The sequence below is a fragment of the Acanthopagrus latus genome, chromosome 5, assembly GCF_904848185.1.
Source record: "Acanthopagrus latus isolate v.2019 chromosome 5, fAcaLat1.1, whole genome shotgun sequence".
Lineage (NCBI taxonomy): Eukaryota > Metazoa > Chordata > Actinopteri > Spariformes > Sparidae > Acanthopagrus > Acanthopagrus latus.
The window spans coordinates 9,884,442-9,900,699 of record NC_051043.1 but is presented as its reverse complement, the minus strand read 5'-3'; the positions used below and the strand labels follow the sequence as shown (position 1 = coordinate 9,900,699).

The window sequence follows — 16,258 nt, the reverse complement described above, 5'->3', positions numbered from 1 at the left end:
TTTTGATTTGGTTGATCGCCTAATAGACATCTTCATTTAGAGGAAATCATCTAAATATTCAATTAAATTCCTTTTTTTTTTCAAACAGAAATGTAAAATCAGTGACCATTATCTCATACACAGATTATTTTAACCATTTTATTTTAATGTATTCTCACCCCTGACACTGGCACTTCTCGCTCCCTGTGTGTTGTGCTGTATAAGTGTACTTGTCAGACTTTCGGTCCCGCACATCAGGGACTCAAAGTTCTCTTTGTCTCCAGTAGATTGCTTCATGTGAGGGAAGGAAAAAAAAAAGGAAACTCACTTTTCAGCTAATGATTTTTCCTCCTTTTGAACGGTTGGAAAGTAATTCCCTATGAACTGCTCCAACACAGGCACAGTTATTTCATTGTTCTCGCTGCCCTTTCTCTAATTGTGCCCATAAAGGCAAGATGCCAAGGTTACTTTTTTTTTTTGTCTCTGTTCAACGAGCACCCACCGGTGTTTCCTGAAGTGGTGCAACACGCCGTGTCTGAAACATTCAGAGTGTTAAATGACCAGACATTGGAATATTTCCCACGTCTGAGCAAGTTCCATGATCAACTTGTGAAAGTTCAAATGATGTGAAATGAACTTAAATGAGACACATTTTAAGTTTAAGTTTGATTCACATTTCATCCCAGTCGACAAAATTTCAGCAATTCAAATGTTTTCAGAAACATTTAATTGTGTACGTGTTACATGTATCGTATCAACATTTCTAGCAGGGACGGTTGTGGCGAGATGGCTGGGCAAAGACTACCAAGCGAGAGACTGTTTGAGAAATCTTTTCAACAGTTGTTAGTGCTCGCCTACAGGATATTTGTATGCAGAATATAAGCTTATGTAGTACGTGACTTTGACATAAGATTTGTTTCCCATTTTCTGCAACCGTCAACACCGTTTTCTTCTAACCATGACCAGATAGTTCCCTAAAGTTATGCAATATCTCTTCTTAAATTCAAACCACTCATTTTAACCAAGTAGGTTTTGTGAAAAAACCATAAATTCAGTTTAGAAAACAGTCATGAGAAATATATTTTATAACATGCATTTAGAAAGACACTGTCGAGCAAGGTCGCCCTTCTTTGGAACTACATCAGAAAACACTAATGTGGCTTGTTTTGAGAGGCAATGTAATTGGCTGTTTAGCTTGGTGGATTTATAGCTTGTCCTCCCTTTACTTGTGAGTCATTTTCTATAGCTGAAGTAAAAAGTACTAGATACGTAGCTTTTTTAAAAAAAGCAGCTGTTGAAAAGAATCATCAGGATCATTCTGTAGCACTTCAGGATGCTCCAGTCTCCTCAGAGGTATGAGAAAAGGAGATTTCAGATAATAATTCTCTTAAGCTGTACAAAATTGTGAATGTTTATGCAACGTGTTCTCTCTGTCCAGTAGAATGATGTCAGAGATTTTTAATTAACACAAACATCTGAGGGGTTCCATCATTTTGCCACGCGTCTCCTTAGATCACTATTTCACCGATAATGTGTCCGGACGAATGTGTAAAACATTGAGCTGCAGCACAAAAGCCTACAAATATCACTGTTTCCAATTCCCATAGTAACCATTACACAAGTCCCTCCTGCAGCTGTTGACCTCAGCCAACTCCCTTGACAATTAAAGATCACTCAGCATGGCTATGCAACTTCTCCCACACTCTCAACAAGCAGCTGATAGCATCTCACTGTGAAGAAAAGCAAGTGGAGCGGAATATAATGCGTGTCTAAATGAGGGATCCCCAACTCCGATGTGAGATAGCGAGGCCTTGGCGACCATCGGCGCAGGGCCCGTGTTGCACGGCGGAGCTCGGCAGACGAGCGGCAGCGTCTAAAGCTCTCTGTGCCTCCAGGATCACCCCGACTCATTCTTATTCAGACATGATCAGAGGGGAGGCAGGCAACTGAGATTAGCTGCAGATCAAAGGAGCTGCCTCGCGCCAGCGCTCGTGTTTTGTAGATTTAGGCGGCCCCGGCGCACAGGCGTTGTATAGTGACGGCGGAGCGTCATACTGTTTTCTGGCCTCAACATTGCTCGGGGGGTAGATGGAAAGAGAGTTTTCATGCAAGGGGGCCGGACTGCAGCTGGAAATCTTCCAGAATGAAATAATAAAGACAATAGAGGAGAATCAAAAGAAAAAGTAAGAGCAGAATTACAGCAGTTACTGTAAGCCATTACGGTGGAACAAAGATACTCTCCAAGCCGTCGCAACTGAAACTGCTGCCATATGTGTAATAGGTCTCAGTTCAGTGATAATTTGTTTTAGAAATGAAATTCACTTTCTACAGTAACATTTGTAAGGTAATTTAAGAGCATCTGGATCAGTTGAGCCCACTGAATAACCATGGAAACTAACTTCAGCACAAGCAAATTACTTCTGTGCTGTCTCTTTTTTATCAATTTACACAAAAACAGCAGTGAACACCTCAGACAGCATATGTGCACCGCATTCCACTAAAAACGAAATAAACAGTAACCACAAATCTCTTTGCCTTTGATACTTTCCAGCAAGTTTCAGCTTTTTTATTCTGGAAGACAATGACGAATGATCCATAAAATGTGTGACTGTCCTAAATTCGAATAAAACTGCATCTCATCTCCTTTCACATTTCAGTCATCGCTGGCGCAGATAAACAAACTCCCCCCTACCACACCGACTTTTCATACTGCATGAAGAACAGCAACAGTGAATCTAATGGCGGAGCGTGAAGGTGAAATGACAGGATGAGGAGAGTTTCAAAGGCAGACAGGCAACTGCGTAAGAGCGCTCGCCGCCCCACAGTGAAAGAAAACAACGCGCTTCCTCAACTCCGCTGACCATCAAAGCCGTGGAATTCAGGGGCAGAAAAGCTAATAAGTGAGGAGCGAGCGGTTCCTGTAAACTGGGTCAAAGTTTCTCAGGTACTGCCTCTTTAGGTTAATACCAGGAGGACAGTAACTCTACGCACAAAACAAATAACATGAGCACACATGTACTTATATCTACTGTATGTATTTTTTAATAAAATCAGTTAATTCACTCTATTTTTTGTTTGCTACAGTTTAGTTGAAGGTGAAAAATGTATTATTATTATTATTATTATAGTTAATTGTATTTGTGGCTGCAGATTGTACAATGAAGATATGAGATGCAAAATAAAACCCGGATTTAAAATGTACTCGGTATCAAGGATATCAAATTCAGGAATAATATTACTTCTCCTCCGGTTTCATCCAAGAGCTACAGTTGAATCAAATGTTGAAGGAAAATATCCAACGGTCACTCAGCACTCATTACAATCAAACAAAGCCTTTGCTTTAGTATGAAATTCCATTAGGTTGTTTTAGGACAAGTGCCCTATACTAGAAGAGCTATTCTTTGTTTTATGCAAACCCATTTGGTTAGAAATAAACCCCCTTTCTGTTCATTCAATATGACAAAAGTTTCTCTGTCGTTTCAGAAGTTTGCCCGGTTTGTCTTGCTTAAACATCAGACCGCGTGACACGTATTGCTACAGAAGTGTGTTTTCACCACTTAGGTAGCTACCTCAAGGGAATGAGTCATTTCTAAAGCAAACAGCATGCTAAGGCCACGCTCTTTTCTCTCACTGATAATTCCAGATTGTGCGGGGAGATGTTCTTAGCAATTACCCTTAAAAGTACCAGTAACCTAAACTGACTGAAGAATTAGAAACAGAGAAACTACACAATATAAAGTTCCACTTTGGTGATTTAGGACATTTGTCTTGCCTCAGAGAAATACAAATGCAGACTTTTAATACTTAAACACGCACATTTCCACTCTATCAGCTTAGTGCTCCGCAGAGGTGATTGGCAACAGCTGGTACCTGACTCCCGTTCAGCGGCGCCGGAGCTTCTCTGCCGTGTTTCTACTTTATCATGAGCATGAACAACTCAAACTAAACACCGATTAAATGTACCGCTTGGCCTCGTTCATACTGGTATAGTTGTCTCCGTATCAGGCTTACGTGACAAAGACATCATTCATAAATCCAGCAGGGCTATAATGAAACAATTAGGCGAGAGCACTTCAAAATAAATTTCAGAACCGTTCAAATTGAGCAGCTCAAATATCAAAATTACGGCCTAATCTGTTAAACATGTCACGACCTACTGTGCAGGGTATGGTTTGAAATCCTGACACAAAGAGGTTTTTCCACTGACAGAATGAAATCCAGAGGAGAGAGAGGGGAAAAAGGAAGGGAATAGGTGTGCTGTACAAACTCACCCGTGCCGTTTCTCTGCTTCCCCAGGAAGTTACGCCCTGCAGCACCAGCTAAGGCCCGGCTCAATCGAACGGTTCAAAAACTTTTTTTTTTTTTTAAAAAAGGAAAGGAGAACAAAAGAGATAGCTGAATAAAGGAAAATAAAAAATACTGACAAATTGCCTAAAATAAATGTCCTGCATGTGATAAAGCCAGACCAGCTGGCTTTGAATAGAAACCCCCGATTTGGGTTGTGTGTTTGCCCCCGATCTCTGTCTGAACTGAAACCCTGTCCTGTTCTTTCCAATCAGCCCCCCACCCCTGCCCCTCTGTCCCAGCTGAATCCACCTGTTCCCATCACTCCCGGGTAAATTTAGCCTTTGTGGGATCAGTGAGTCCCTCATCCCATCCCTTCAAGCACACACACACACCAGACCTTTGTCAGCACTGGCATATTATTGCCCCCCCAAGAATGCTGCCATCCTCGCAGTGGCAAAAAAAGACTCCCCTCTCCCCCATTTACCCCCTTCACACTTCTACAACTCCAAACTGTACAGAGGACATTCTTATTAGTCGTCCTCTTTGGAAACGGAGCAGTGGGAGGCACTGGTGGGAAAGTTCCCTCTGAAATGTAATATGTTACATATTATTAATTACCCTGTTATGAAACTGTTTTAGTGACTTTATCAAAGTAATGTCATTTTCTTTTAATATCACTTTCTTTTTCTTTTACAAATGTTTTAAAGTGGATAAAAGTTGAGATATTTACACAATTTGTTGAATTTAACTTGGATTCAGATTGACACGTTTTGATTTTTCAAGCACAAGCACCAGGACAAATCACAAGCATCTATATTGCATCACTCCTTGTCTGGACATATGTCAAAAGGAAGCTTTCCTGAATGTCATATTCTACTTCCTAGCTTTTCATCAAAAAATAATAGCCTAGATTTGGATGTAACCCCCTGTAATTACCATTTTGATTAGCTTCTCTAATTTACACACAAATGTTTTCTCTGTAATTGTAAGGATGTAAATTACATGTATTTTGTGGTAGGATTGTGTATGTGTTATACCACTGCATGTAGCATTTACATGTTACGTCCCAGTCCTGGTCAGAGCCGCTGTCAGTCACCTCCGTACGGTATCCCCTGTTTTTAACTTACCTCTGAGGGTGTGGACTGTCCCATTTCCGTGTCCAGCCCTGTTCAATCTCATTATAGGCGTGCAAAATCCAGATTAGCTGACCCCTGTCCCTGTGGTGACTCCCCCTGTGATACGAAGACCCAGTAACTGCAGTGCCGCTGGCTCCATGACTAACTGAGCCAATTAGCCCAGAGCAAACTAACAGTAGCTAGCTACAGTCAAGGATGGCTAGCAGAGAGCAGCTCTGTTGACATACTGCCCCCTATCTTGTCGGAGCTACCTTCAAATCTTAGTCATGGTCATACTGACCCACGACAAATTCTACCTTTTAAAACATCTGACAGAACAAATACCATACTATGTTAAATAAGCAAGATCTGTATGACTTGTGCTATGGACAACGGACGCGCCGTTGCTCGCTAGTTAACAGCTTGCATATGTTAAAATAATCTGGCTGTTTGGGCCAAATAAACACTCCCCACCACTAAATGGCCGCCACTGCTAGAGAAAATCTATCTGATACCAACACAAATGCTTCAGATGTTTACATTATGTTTGGTTACAGCCATGGACTTCCCTCCACACAATAATAAACAACACCATCACCTTGAGTCACCCATTTAGATTTCGGAGGGTTTGAACATTGTTGAAACATTTAGAACGTGTATAACAAAGGTCTCGGTTATTTTAGACTTGTTAACGCACAGCTCTCACATACGTCTTTAAGCGCTTATTTCAACCATTTATTTAATTTGATGATCTTGAGTGTCAAAGCTGCTGTATCAAATATTGTTACCTCTTTCATAACCAGCATTAGTGTAATCTACGTGATTCATACATAAATTATCTGATGGAAGCGATTAACCAGCTGTGATAGAATCTTGTCAAAAGTCAAAATACCAGGTGCAGTGGTATACACCTATAATTTGGCAATTATAAACTCGTTTAGCTAAGTATATCTATGACTAAGAATGCTCAGGAAATGTAATTTTTCCATTAATACCTGATAAAAATCATACATTTCCATCCAACAGTGAAGTTTTAAGTTCCCTGAGCTGCTGGCGTCCTGACTGTAAGCTATTTCTCTTTCTAAATGATACATTCAGTAGAATGTAAGTATCAACAAGCTTAAATCGTAATATCCTCTGTGACTGCTTTCACATTAGCAGAGGTTTGTGGGGGTGGCACAGGGTTAAGTGTATTTTCATCAAGTACTTTCCAGTCAGGGTCTTATACCTGATGCCAAAATCTAATGTAGATAATGACACTGAATGATACACCCAAATGAGTGTTTTATATATCCCTCTTAAATAAGCCAATCTGCTGATGCAGAGATTGATGATATGAAGGAAAGATGAGTGGAATATAGATTTTCCCAGAATACACAAAAGGGTAAATCTACCATGAGAGAAGATAAAACAGTGGAGTTCCCTTGATGACAGTGAAATATATTTTGTATTGATCCAGTTGTATTGTTTACGTGTTTCTGGGCACAGATAATCAACTAATCTGTTTATTTTTCGAAAATCTCTGTCACCATGACAACGCGCACCCCTATACAGTTGGCCGATCGGTGTCGACACAGTTTGGTATTTGTGATGACCTCATGTACAGGAATCCAGTGATCTTTTCGGGCAGGGTGGAGGTGAGAGGTGGTTAATGGATGTTGGTGGGAGTTCATTCAATTATGACTTTCCCAGATGAGGGAGGGATTCAGTGTCTTGATCAAAGCCGACTTACTGCTTTTGATGCCGCAGAGCCTCAACAACACACACAACCATTTTCACATTGTGCTGGGCTCATTCATCGGCTTGTGTGTTTTGGCTTAAGACTTCCTTTTCGTACGCTGCCTCCTGGAGAGTGGCCTGGTAAGAGGGCATTTTAGTTTTCCATTTTAATGGGACTGTGGACGGACTAAGGCGAGGGACAGAGGGATAAAGCCCTGCTGTCTTTTTACGAGTGTGGCAGGGTCAAGAAGGGGAAAAACAGAGAGTGGCATGGCACACTGTCGACCTCGAGTACCAACAAGGCTGCAGCACAGTCAGTAAACTTTAAGAGAACATCCTGTCCTAATCAAATGAGGACCGGCCAGTCCACATATACTCTGTGAGGAGTTTAGTGTAGCCTATGTGTTGATGTTAGTGTGAGATTCACCCATGCACATATGTGTTGCTCCTGTGCACATTCGTGTGTGTCACCGTGGGCCGGGTTGAGGCTGTGTGTCCATGCTGCGGCTCACACCACCGCGGGCTACGCCAGTGGCGAAACACAAAGTGTTCTGTCAGCTGAGAGGTGACAGGAGCTCAACAGGAAACGTGGCATGGCGTCTCCTCTGAAAACTCCTTTCACTCTGTTTTATTTTCTCGCTATTTTTCTGTTGCTTTATCATTAAATCATCAACAGAAAATTAAAGCAATTATTGTAATGAACACACTGACAGGTTTATGTAACTCTGGGTGGATTTATGAGCGCTTTTATAACAACTCTACAGTAGTCTGGGGCAACCCTACAGTCTGGCTCAGAGCTGATGATTATGAGAATCGCTTGTAAGGATGCAGGCATATGTGTATGTTAGTTTTCTACAGTTATTTTTTAGGCGATGATCATGCAAAATATCATGATGCTTTTAAGTGAATATTTTTTGTATAATCCAGAAGGATCATTTCTTTCTCTATGTTTTTTTTTTTTTAGCCAACATTGCACTGCATGGCGTGAGCTGACTTCAGCGTATCTGCCCAGCCCTCTACTCCACACAAGGTCGCTCTGTGTGTGTTCGGCCTCGGAGAATGAGGGGAGGCCGCGGCGCACAATCACCACTAAGCACATACCTTTCTGCCCCACAGCCCCACCAGCCCAGACACAAACCCAGGGGCTGTATGTTTATCAAGCGTCTCAGGGTAAGACTGCTGATTTAGGACCACTGCTCAGGTCCCTTAAACCATCGTTTTCATCACGAATCACTCTCAATGAAAAGGATCTGAAGAGCTGACTTAAAAATCAGCACTCAAAATCTGATATGCTTGATAAATGCCAGGCTAGGCCTCAACCCAACCCGGGCCGTGGTAGATTAACGAGGGTTGACCGAACCGGTCCTCTGGAGCTCGATCCTGATGAGCTCTGTTAGTTTTATAAGAGGCCCCCTGTGACAGGATCTGATAAAACACAGCAGGAGGAGGGTTTGAAAGAGAGCTGGAGAGTACAAGAGAGAAAGATTGAGAGAGACAAGGACATAGAGAGATTGAGAGAGCGCGAGAGTGAGAGCGCAAGTACACACCTCAATCCAAAAACAATATTTTGACTGAAACCTTACCCTCCCCATCTGGCTCTTTTGAAGGGTGGATTATGACTGGTGCCATGGCTAACTCTTTATCCCACACTGTTCCTTCTGTAAGTCTACTCTGACATTTCCCCGAAAGGACAGTTGTACAGGAAATACATGTGAGTCCTGTGACTACTATCAGGCATTCAGAATATAAATCGCTCACGTTCAGTGGTGGAATGTAACTACAGTTACTCAAGCACTGTGTGAAAGTTTAAATTTGAAGAGTTTTCTTCTCATGCCACTCTATACTCTATGCACCTCAAAGGGCAATATTGTACACTTACTACAGTGATTTGACATGTTAGTCGCTAGCTACTTTACAAATATAGGAAACAATTTGTCGATTAGCCAGTTAACGGTAAATTCATGTTGCATCTATTTTGCTAATTTTACATTTTTCATGCAAAAAACTTTCATTGTTCCAGCTTCATGAATGGGAAGATTTAAGATACAATATGATACGATGCGATACAATATGACACGACACGATACGATATGATATGACACAATACGATACAACATGACATACAAAGCGATACAGTACAATATGAACCGGTACAGAACAATACATGCAATACGATGCGATATGATACAGCAAGACACAACAAGAAACAATTTAATACTACATGATATGAAATGATACAACACAACATAAAACGGCACAACCACATGATCCAATACTACGTGATTAATATATGATATGACACAGTAAAGTTCAGAATGACAGCATACGATGTGATACGATACAATACAATATACGATACGATACAATCCTCCTTGTCGTACTTCATGAACATTGTCAATGCTGGTCTTACTTGTAACAGAGTACTTTTTAATTTAATTATTAATTATTTTAGTTATGAAAAGGACCTAAATATTTCATCCACCATTTTGCAAATTTGCACCTAAATGACTGTGAAATATAAATGGGTAATAGACGGGCGATATAATGTATATTTGTGTATATAAAATGCAATAAAATAATGTTATACGTCTAATATGGTGCTTTACTTGTTAATGGGAGTAGCAGCAACAGCTCTCGTTTCCTTTCCTCCTTTTCTTTGTGATTTAAACTATGGCCTAAGGCGCCGTCTTTAAAGTGATGGGCGGTCCAATTGAAGCGTCAGCCTCATATCTGCAATTTAGGGAAAACGTCAAAGATATTAGGAAAGAGTAAGAAAGGGCAAAAATAGGATGACTTCTTAATTAGCCACATTCCATAAGCTTTTCATGACCATACTCACAATATCAGAAATGAGTGCTTGATTAATATTCACGCTCTAAGTTTTAATCATTGTAGTCAGATACAGTGCATCCACATCATGCAATTAAATCTAAGCGCTTTAACTCTCATTTTCTCCTCATATTGCTCTTTGAGTGTTCTCACCCCTGAGGAAACCTCTGTGGCAGCTGTTTTGCCTTGAGAGCCAATAGGAAGTGAGATGGCAGTGAACTTGCGATGCCATTTGAACCCGACTTAACTACATACTGCACTGTGTTCAATAATGCCATATTAACTCAGCATATGATCCTTACTTCCTTTGAAAGCATGGCAAGAAATTGTCCATAAGTGTATTTTCCAAAGTGAGGCTATATTTAGCATCGGCACATATGGAGTTGATTCTTAGCTTGTTAATTCAGAGCATCACACACACGTTACTATCACCAGATGTATTAGTCATGTCAGTGCATTTAACTATATGTAGAGCGTCCTTGTACAACAGATAATGTATGTAACACTGAATCCTAACTAAGACGACGTAGTACTGTTTGACAAGTCATTAGCGGTGTCTTTGCTTTGTTGACTGTGCACTGTGTACCATTAATATTACATTACAGTATATTGCTCTTATATCTGCCCAGTGCTAGTCTCATGATTTATGTTGGTCCATTTTTTGGGAATATGTTCAGTATTTCAGCAGTTGTGAAAAAAAATGAATGTATTGTACTGAATCAATACTTCTATAGCGGTGTTCCTACCCGAGGTACCCAGAACTTTTGGTCTGAGGAGCAATACCACCCCATCGAAGACCCATCCTTGCAGTGCCTTTGTTTTTTATACCAAACAAGACAACAGTCATAATGACACCCAGGTGTGTGACAGCACAGGAAAGAGGCGTGACTTGTGAAGTATCCACGTATGTGTCTAGTGTGACGTTTTACACACACATCAGGCAACGCTTTCTCAAACAATGGCTCAGCTCGCTTGCTTTTCACAGATGTTGATTTGGAGCTGTTTTTTTTGTTGTTTTTTTTTACCTCTGCTGCTGCATCTGAAGCAGAACAACAATGTATAATAATGTCCCTGGAACTTAATTTAGACCCTGGTTCCTGTGGTGGAAACACAATGAGTTTCCCCAAATGTTCTTAGTCCCTGGGAAAAGTTCCTGTTGTGGAAACGCGCCTTATGTGCTTATAGTGAGGAGAAACAAAACCACTGGTGATGCCTGTGCCACGTCATCCTACTTTATGGTTCATTTGAATACTTGAAGGGGAAATCATGTGCTCTCCTCATTACACACCAGGCAGAAAATTCACACTTCAAGTATCAAACCTGTTATGTCCGAGTTGTGATGTCTTTGACAGCTCAGTGTTAATTTCTCTTAAGTACAGTATGGATCCACTTAGTAAACTGCCAACTTCAGATTCATTAATCACCGTCAACAGCTAAAGTCTATTTATTTGGATATATCACTGCTTTCATTAGCAAATCTCACAGTTCAAATGTCAAAGGTCTTTGTGGTTTTGTCTCAGTTTAAGATTCTTGAAAGAAAGTTTCAGGTGACCTGAGGTCCCTTGGTGCTGATTCAAACTCGAGATAGAAATGTTCCAAAAAAAAAAAAAAAAATTAATCTGAATCTCAGTCTGAAACGAATATCTGAAATTGACTTTATAAATATACTGTATCTGTTGATGTGGCAGTAAAAAACAAAATCCAAAGTGAAAATGAGATACGAAATTTCTATTCTTGCACAGACGTTGCAGGATTCCCATTAATGTAAAGTTCAGCGAGCTATTGTCAACATTTGTAGTGAGTGCAAAGGTATCTGGGAAATGATCTGTGGGTGAAATTATATGAAATCTGAGGTACATCAATTCTTTTTTCTACGCCCTTTGAGGTTATGATGGCAAACCGGTGCAACACTCGCCTATGTCATGTGTATGACATGAGAGCGTATAGTGAAACAGCCATAGCCTGCAGCACACAGCAGACCAAAGCCTCAGGGAGCACGGTGCTTTGGTGCCCAGGGAAAACAAAGTCTCAGGCCAGAGGTTTAGGGTGTTGCCTGGCTCTTCTGTCAACTGCATTTAACATGACAGAACACAACTCTGACTCAGACCACATAGATAGAAAACTTCTGACTATGTCAGGGGAAAAAGTGATATGTCAGTTGTTTCATTGTGGCGTATTCTGTACGACTGCCACGCATGCAATGGAGTGGAAGTTGCAACACAAGGAATTTCAAAAAAGTAATTTGTCTTTTGTCGTTCACAAAAGAACCCAACCTACAAATGACAATATAAAAAAAGAATAACTGAAAGACTATTTCAGTTCTTTATGTCTTCTAAAGATTACATGAACACAATCTTAAATAAACTTACTTGTTCAAGATTACTACTTCACTTTCTTTCCCATGTTCTCCTAGCTGTACATTTCAGCTCCTTGTGATCTTCATTGGATGGCAACTTTTTAGGAAAAAATGAAGGACAAGTGCGAGGGTAAATACAATGTAGTTCCGAGCGCAGCTAAATAGGGCAGGACATCCCTGTGTCAGACCATGCCTTCCCTCCAGTGTTGCATCTCCGTCTGATTTAAATGTGATTTATATTTCAGAGCAGAGTGTGATATTTCTTAAATTAGCGTCTTCATTAAAAGGTGTCTTGTTTCTTCCATTAGACGCTGTCATGGTGGCGGTGCTGTAATCTCTCTGATGTAAATCCTCTCTGCTCTGTGGTGGCTCTAAGTAAGGAACTCCGCAGGGCTTATACACATGCCTGCCAGCAATATCACATGCACGTTCACACATCCCGATAAACACACGCAGGCACAGACGCACACGGTGAGCGCGCATATACATAAATACACTGCATGCATAGGTTCACGGAAAGAAGGAGAGAGCGAGACTTGTCATCCACCTGTCAGGGGCAGTAATCATTTCAAAGTGTCTCTCTCTCGCCGGCCTCAGCCACACGCCCTCCATGTTGAACACCGGAGAATAATCATTTAAACGTCTCCCAATCAGCCCTTTTGCCATCTTCAATTACACCTTTCCACCCTTACATTTGTATAATTTTCTAATCTAGCCGAGGCGTGGGGCTGTCAAATGTGCCAGAGAAAGCAGCAAAGCACCGCCAAAGACTGACAGATGGATCCACCAAGATGGAGAGGCATGTCTCTGGATCTTCCATATGCCCTGGCACTGCTGGTGGATTATGGTCACATCCGGCTGGAATTTTGCTGATCATTGTTGGAGGTACCGACGGCTGTGCTCCGTCTATGGATGTAAAATAAAGGCAAAGCGGAAATATCAGCTTCCGTACAAGGATGAAAAATAGCATGTTATCAATTTGCGGAATGAAATGTACTCTTCCTCCTCAGTTTAATGGTGGTTAAGTATTTCACAGCTTGACTATTCCTACCTAAGTGCTACAGAGTGATTACTTGTGCTTGCAGTCCCTCTGATTCAACTCCGTATTGATTTTCTGTCATTTCCCAAGTCCAGAACTTACTACCTTTATGTAGAGCCACTGAGGGGTAAAAGCATTTTGAAAGGGCAGCGCTTGCTTGAGCTTAGTTTCTGGTAGTGCTGCTCTGAGTAGATGGATGTGGAGTGCCAGTATAACCCTGAGTTGTCACCCATTACAGTGTTTTAGGTTAAAGTGCCCAACTGCCCACCACTCTCCTATCTGAAAAATAGTACCTACAAAGAAAGGACAGTGAATGGCGCGGGGCACCACCTGCTTTCGCTCTTTTTCTTCTTTTTTCAAATTCTGGGACTGAAAATAATTGAAAAGTATGATGCATGACAAGATATTTCACAGATGCATTTTGTCCCATTCGGGGGTAATTACATTTGGGCCAGGATATAATATTAAAAAGTTCACATTTGTGCAGACCACAGATACGTCCAAGGTTGATTTTTGTATTTTTGTGCTCATGTGAAGTCGGGCCATCTTCAGCCTTGATCGCGGTTACAAAAACAGGTATTTAAAGCCAAACTACGATTTTCTCCTAATACTAACCAACTGCTTTTTGTGCATAAGCCTGACCAGAGCATATCGCACAGCGTCGTAAAAAGAGAAATCAAAAAATTCAACCTGAGCCAACGTGAGGTTGCAACATAAAGAAACTTATTCGTGTTTTTGCAGAAACCTACTTAGCTAACATATACTGTATTCTGGTGATTGGGCTGACAGTAAACAGGCAGAGCACACACGTCTCTTGTACCTGCCCTCACTAGTTACCTGCAAATAAACTCAGCTGCATAATTAGGAGGAATGAAAATGTAATGATCGTGTGATTGCCAGGCACTGACATTATTCAATAGCATTCTGAATGCTTCTTCAAGGACGAAAATAGGAGATCAGTGGCAATCACTGCCACAGCAATTCTCAAAGACTGGTCAAACACACACTGACAGATTGATTAGTTAATGCAGCTTCATTACGAACAAATGTGATGCTTCAATTCTGCTGGAAAATCAAGCTTGTTTGACTTGTGGTCACAGGTTCATTAGAATAGAAATCTGATAAAATGGAACACGTGTCCTTGGTTTTGACTCAAATACCTGATCCAATCCATCAGCTCTCAGAATGAGCCGGAGCCAAGGCCGGAACATCAAGACTCATCTGCTCAAAATGTGCCAATGGAAATGGTATAAAAAAGGTTTCATTCCATCAAAAGAAAATACACACACATATTCAATATAATATGCATAAAACATAATATGATAGAATTATGTTTGCTCAATTGATCAGGATTTAAATTTTTATAATGCCTACCACTCAGCTGATGTGCCCTCAGTCGTAAACATCACAGAGCCACTGCAGCTACTGCAAATTACAAATTAATATCTGCTTTTATTTTCAGGAGGGCCTGTGCATCCTTTTGAAAGTGGAGGACATCCACTGATTTTCTTACGTCTTTCATTTTCCTCCTCTGGAGCAGGAATGGCTGCAGCTTGACAACACATATGTAATGATTTAAAGAGGCAAATGTGCGGTCTCCCTATCAGAAAACAGCCCTTCTTTTGTAACCATCTGTGAAAGGGGAGTTTAAAGCAATGCCCCATGTTACATTTAGCAGCAGTCCTTATTTCTCGCAGGCAGAGTGGGAATGAATGAATGGGAGAAAGCAATTTGTTAACAATGCAAATTTTCAACAGCTACGTAAAGTGCAGTTGTACAGCCTGGAAAAGAGAGACAGAGTGAGACAAACACTGCCTCGGGCCATTTTGTTCAGAAGCTATCACTTCATTGATCTCCCCATCAAAACGTACATTTCTTTTTCCTCTCACCACTCCTGTCGTCAGATCCTGCAAACATGCTGGCTTGGGTAATCTGATAAATAATGCTCTCTGTCGTACTCCGTAGAGTGTAGAGATTTTTCCAACTGGACTTCTGACAGACACTTACACAAACAGAAATGCAACACCTCTGCATCAGATTCCTCACCACGGCTGAAGGAAGGAGCAAGAGAGAGCGTGCAATGGGGGGAAAAAACAGACAAAGTTTAGGAATGAATAAATATAAACTGTGTGTGTGTACATATGAATACATATACACACGTGCACACACACGTGCACACACGCAGACGCAGAGGCACGCACACACACACACACACACACACACACACACACACTCAACAACTTATATAAGAAAATGTTGTTACCTGTCTATTCAGAAAATACATGGCACTGATGAAGAATCTGTCCTCTCACTAATCACCCTTTGACTCTGACCCTCTGAATAAGAGTCATCTGTCAACACTATTTTCAGACTCACTCTCCTGCGAGCATCAAAACTAAACTGAGCCTTTCCTCTCCAAAAAACAGGAGAGCGAGTCAACACAAATCACACAATATAATCTTTATGTTAAAAGACAGCTGTTCTAAATCCTTAATTGAAAGTAGGAATCAAATGCACCGTGAACACGAGCGCGCAGAAATGTGAAGTAATCCACTGGAGCTGTTAAGGCGCAGTGAGGCACTTTTATGCTTCTCCAATAATGTAAAATGACACTAAAACGGCAAAACCAATGTTTAACACTGACATGTGGAGGCTGAATATTGTTCTTTACATGAATTTTACATTGCAGAGAAGTCAGAGTGACTCATCGAACCGCTCTGTCTCCTGCTGTTCAGCATAAAACCTGTCAAGTGGTAAGTGTTTTGTTTCCATATATTCTTAATCTTAACTTGCAATTCAACTCAGCTGAAAAAAAAAAAAAAAAAAAATGTGTTCTATTTCCTGTTCAGTCAAATAGTTTAACGTTTCAGTGATGTGGCCAAAAATCTTAAACATATCTGTTGGCTGGCAGCAGGCAGCTGATCTGCCCACATC

The 16,258-nt window shown here is 41.0% G+C and overlaps 1 protein-coding gene across 1 annotated transcript in view; it reads right to left on the bottom strand.

The window, feature by feature from the left end:
- mef2cb (myocyte enhancer factor 2cb) overlaps nucleotides 1-4,483 on the bottom strand; it is a 70,659-nt gene extending 66,176 nt beyond the window's left edge. The window contains exon 1 of the mRNA XM_037098103.1: nucleotides 4,251-4,483. The gene's annotated coding sequence lies outside the window, so the exon portion shown is untranslated. The remainder of the gene's footprint in view (nucleotides 1-4,250) is intronic.
- Nucleotides 4,484-16,258: the final 11,775 nt, after the last annotated feature.